Consider the following 5733-nt stretch of genomic DNA (forward strand, 5'->3'; position numbering starts at 1 on the left):
GACTAAAATTGTTCTTTTCTTAGCGATCAAAGAATCAAAACCAATCCAGAAGTCATCAATTATGTGGATGTAGTAGTAAGATTACACGATATAATTCCGAGTATCATGTCTAATTGAGTCGTGGGATTTAATTCCAAGTTTTGGCATTATTGGCAAGAATAATTACAGACAAAAACCCATTTGAGTATAGCCTATTATCCCCGAGTGAATGATTCAGACAATAGATGATACGTTTCAATCATGTGCTATCGATTTTAGTGGAAATTAAGATGAGTACTCGAAGCAAGCGAAAAGAAACTTACGGGCCCAAATTTCATAAGAAGTGCCGATGAAAAGGTTGCAGTGATCCAAGCTCATATGAAAGTAGCCCAAGACCGACCGAGACGTTATGCAACCTTAAAGAAAAGACCTCTTGAAATGAATGTGTGATGCTAAAAATATCATTGTGGAAAGGAGTGATGAGATTTGTTGAGAAGGGTAATTTAAAACTAAGCAAAAAAACAAAAAGGGAAAATATATTCACAAACATTATGCGAACCAAACGTTATCTTATTTGAAAATTCTAAATGTATGTAGTTTTTAGATAGAACATAAAAAGTACAATGTTATTTTGTAATATTTTCTTTTTTCTCATTAACTACAATATATTACGTTTTTAGTGGCAAAATTTTTGTTCCACGAAATATTTCAAATGGAGGGAAACTATCAAATTTTGATAGAAGAAAATTGGGTAATTTGAAAATTTTAACACTTTTATAGATGACATAAAATTAAAATTTCAATAAAAAATGGTTTCCTCCAAGGTCAACTAAAACAGTGCCTCCTATTCTATTACTCGTTTTAAATCTTTCTAAATTAAATTTTATCTCCTCTTCTTCTACTAATCGATGACGGTCATCACCAATATCCCCCTCGCAACTCACCATAACTCTCTCTCTCTCTCTCTCTCTCTCTCTCTCTCTCTCTCTCTCAAAATAGGACGATGTGGTGAAGAAAAGAACCCTTCAAACACTCCATCAACAACAAAACCTAGCCATACATTTCTCATCCTATTTAGTGGCATCAATAGCTACCGGCAAAGACTCATATACCACCATATGTCCGATGAATTTTAATTTTACAGCTTTAATTTGTAAAGATATCCTGCATACAATCGTCAAAAAGATGCCATGGTAGATTTAGCATGGTCGGCATGTGTATGCATGTTATGGAGTTTAGTAGCGTCTGATAGGGAGATTCAGGTTAGGGCTTTCATGGTGCCTTGGTAATTGAAGTATTGATCGGCAATCCTAGCTCTGATAGCTTCTTGAGAGATGATAGAGTAAATCGTTTTTCTATTTCAGTGATTATGATGAATATAAATGCAATATTATATATGCTACTTAATGAACATAAGAAAAAGATTGGATTATGCATATTACTCACAATAGCCTGCTAATCAATTACTTCCAAAATGGATGATATCGATTTACCCCTCCTTATTGATGTAAGATCACACTTGTTTTCATAATAAAGATTTGATTTTTTTTGTGGTGTCATTTTAAACTAGATTTCGATGTTAAGCATGTGTATGAATTTACAGGTATGTGAATCCATATTTGTATTTAAAGAAAAAATCAGTCAGAAAATGAAGCTTCTTATGTTGACCAAATTGAAAGGTACTATGCAAGTGAAACGACTCCATTTTCTTTCATTGATAATTTCATTGGGAAACTTGATTATGATCAACCCATTTCATGATCTTCAATTTTTAAGATCAATCCAATTCATATTATGCATAACTAATGGCAGTTAAAAGTTGCATATTATCTATATGTTATATGTTGTGATATGATTGAGTTAATGAAAAAGAGGGCTAAATGGTAATTTCATCATGTACGCATTTACTTACTTGGATTTAAACCTTCTAGAAACAGGAGTGGTAGTGTTGGTTATATATTAATGTTTTTGAATCTTCAATTTTATTTGTATTACGAATGTTCATGTAGATTTGGATGAATTCGTCGAGGAAATCATTGAAATGAAAAGCATTAAACTCAATAAAACATGACGGTAACCAAAAGGGAAAAATGAAGATAATTTGTATTGTTCTATTTTTTTTTATACTTTACTGTTGTATTACGTTAAAATATTACGAAATATTATGTTTGTACATATTTTTTTTATTAATTCTTCTTAGAATATGTACATATGAATCTTTGGATATGTGAGAGTAAAAATACAAATATGCATATATGCATTTGGTGTTTTTTTAACATCCAATGTGTTTTTTTAATTTCAAAAGTGTAATGAATTTTAAATTTAAAAAAATGTTATTTAAAAAAAACTAATTTAAAAAAAAAATCTGATTTTTTTTTTAAAGTTTGATGTTTTGGTAAAAATTATGAAATTTTCTTTTAAGAAAAAAGAATATTTAATGTTTAAAAAGTAAAAGAATTAAGATTTGTAAACCACCTTATGCATACAGGGCCGGTCCAAATATATACGGGGCCCGGGACGAAAAAGGACCCTCAAAGACAAATATAATAAAGATTAAAAAAAAATATGATTTATTCTTTACTATAGACTTGTTTAATTAGCAATAACAAGCAAACCAAATTGTTTATCTTTTGAGCTACTTTGAGTTTGAACCAACTTTAGGCCATAAAAATCATTTAGATAATAATTTTTTAATATATATACAATACATAACCTATAAATTTTGGGCCCTCTGGAGACATGGGCCCTGGGCGGTCGCCCGGGTTGCCCACCGTCTGGACCGGCCCTGATTGCATAAGATGAAAGCACACTGGAGTTGGTTTTACAAGATTACCCTTCATCCATGTTTGCTAATTACATATGGCCACACTATTGACATGTCCATAAAACAATAACAATCTTATCTTTTTTCTTTTACTATGAATATTGTTTTACTTTAATACACATAAATATTACATCGTGACCATAGAATTATTATATTCATAAGTTTTGTTTTAAAAGTGACAATAATATATATATATATATATATATATATATATATATATATATATATATATATATATATATATATATGAAATAAGATGCGACTACAACAAGTAACTATAACTATTTTATTGCCACTTTTAAAACAAATTCATTACAAATTCTCTCATAATATATATATATATATATATATATATATATATATATATATATATATATATATATATATATATATATATTAATTGTGTCCTTTAAAATTCATTACAAATTCTCTCATAAAGCAAACACAAAAATGCGGCGATGATCACATTTGTCCACATTATTCAACTGTGGCTAAATAATACATATGGACGAACAAACGATTACAAAAATATCATTATAATATACTTACAATCACTTATTTTGTTACGTTTGGTAAGTGGCTTGACAATACATATGGACACACGAACAATTAATAAATACCACAATAATGTACTCTTTTTCGAATACACTTAACCCATGATTAGGACTTTGCTTTGACTATTAGAGCAAATCGAATGGTCACACTCTAATGAACTTACATTCCATGATGCAATGGCTAGACTCATGTCTGTTCTAAGTTAGAATCTAGCACGAAAGATTCATTCCCTCATGTTCTAATGTGATATAGTCAAATCATAGCAGATAACATTTCTAGCTACAAGCTGCTTAGCCATCACGACAGATGCGATAATTCTGTCGATCGCTTCAATTTTCCTTCCATCTTTTGACTAAAGTTGGATACTACATCGAAAATGATTCTCTAAACCGAGTAATATACTTTGTTGTTTCTATCTTAGTCGGAATCGATTATCTATGAATGCTAAGGTCGGAATAACATTCGTTTTTCTTAGTCATCATCGAAACAAAGGTAACGACGAACATAAACAAAAAAAAAAACTCAGTTACTAGTGCCTTGGTAACCTTGTGACTCCTCCTGATCCTAGTACGAGTCATGTGCTTCCGGTAGTACGGACCCACACTACCTTCCACACCTACTCATACTTGTCTCAAAAAGTTGTCTTGTTGTTTCCAAGTCACCACACACAAAAATATTCACATAGAAGCTTAGCATAATTTAGAGATTTTATTGTTTCTGTAAGCGATTACAATCATCTTGAAAGTTTATTAAATACTATGCCTCTTACATCAGGCTACATACTACAATACTATATATGTGAGATGACCACTTCATGTTTTAAAGTCTATATAAGTAGATTTATTCTCTTGATTTTCTCAAACGACATCTGCTCCATCTTCAGCCGCATCCATGATCATTTGGAATGCCCTCACCTGTGACTTTGGGGGCACATTCGGCATTGCCGCTTCTTTTTTCCTTGTGTACTGCTTCGAAATATGCCCACTACCTCCACATTCATAACATTTATTATGGAATAGTGACCCGTTCTTCCATATTTGTAGTAGGTCACCTCCCCGTCGTATCTCCCAACGTGCTTCTTCTTGCACTTATTGTACTATTTTGCTTCATTGTTACTCCCGGATCTCTTGTTGTTGGGTTCGGACTTTGAGATTTTACTCTTCATATCAGAGTTCAGGAGTCCTTCACTATTCCTCTTCTAGCCGACTTCAGTCTTATCGGCGATTTTTTTCTCTTGATCATGTCTTCCACAAACTTGCAGTCGAGATGGCTTCCTCGAAAGTATGTGCATGTTTAATCGGCACAACGTACTCCCATGGAAGTCCCTTGGCATACCTCTCGATCCTTGTTAGTTCGTTCGAAACTATATGCAGGTCGTACTCTATTTTACCAACGAAAGAATTAGTATACTAATCAATAGACATGATTCCCTTTTTCAATGTTAGTAGTCGATTATCTAACTTCAACATAGTTTCTATTGAGTAGAACTTACGCTTGAAGTGGGTCAAGAGGTAACATTTGGATTCTTGGAGGTATTTTAATTTGTTATATTTTTTAATTTCAGGTAGTGCCACGTCGTGGTGAATGAATCCCGCGACGTGGCAATGGTCGTTGTATCGCGAGTTTTAAATGGTCGTCGCGGCGTGGCAGTCTATGGCCACGACATGGCATATGTTTAACGAGAAACCCTAATTTTTGGGGTTTGCACCGTATTTAAAGGAATATGAGGGCTGGAGTTGTTCACCCTCAGCCTTCATCACAATCTCTCTGCCTCCAAGCAAACCCTAACCTCCATTTTTGATCTCTAAGCCTTTTGTGTTGATTTTTTTGGGGATTTAAGAAGAAGGAGGTGACTTCTAGGCCTGGATTCAACAAGCAAATCTTCTTACCATCTTCTTGTGCAGCTTCTGGACCCTTATAAGTCCCCAAGTTCCAAGCTTTTCCGTTTAAAGTGCATAGATGTAGGTTTCTTTGCCTTAATCTTCATGTCCTTGATTATTGGTTGGGGAGATCTCATAAAGTTTGCAAATTTATGAATCTCCAGGTCATTTTGGAGCTTAGATGCTTTAGATATAGAATAGTATTGAGTTTTAGCGTCATGGATGGTAGATTTGGCCAAAAACCCTCATTTTGACCTAGTAGAGTCCAAGACATGCATGTCTAGAAAATAAGGATTTTTATGTTGTATTTTAATGCTAGAAACGTTCTAGAAAATAGAGATCTAGTTGTCTTCAAGAGAAAGTGCTTAATGGATTAAGACAAGCTTTGTTCTTACCCTTTTAGGTCTACATTTAGGGATCTCTATCCCTTAGAGAGTATAGAGGGGTAAAGTTAGAAAGTTTATCCACTTTGACCATAGAATGGACCAGATTTGG

At 33.1% G+C, this 5733-nt stretch overlaps 1 long non-coding RNA gene across 1 annotated transcript; it reads left to right on the plus strand.

The window, feature by feature from the left end:
* Positions 1 to 886: 886 nt before the first annotated feature.
* Positions 887 to 2066, plus strand: LOC145121080 (uncharacterized). The gene is made up of 3 exons (XR_013714494.1): positions 887 to 1486; positions 1583 to 1658; positions 1989 to 2066. It is a non-coding gene; the product is annotated as an uncharacterized LOC145121080 (long non-coding RNA).
* Positions 2067 to 5733: the final 3667 nt, after the last annotated feature.

The sequence above is a fragment of the Lactuca virosa genome, chromosome 6 (genome assembly GCF_052849685.1).
Source record: "Lactuca virosa cultivar CGN04683 chromosome 6, Lactuca_virosa_CGN04683_v6, whole genome shotgun sequence".
Lineage (NCBI taxonomy): Eukaryota > Viridiplantae > Streptophyta > Magnoliopsida > Asterales > Asteraceae > Lactuca > Lactuca virosa.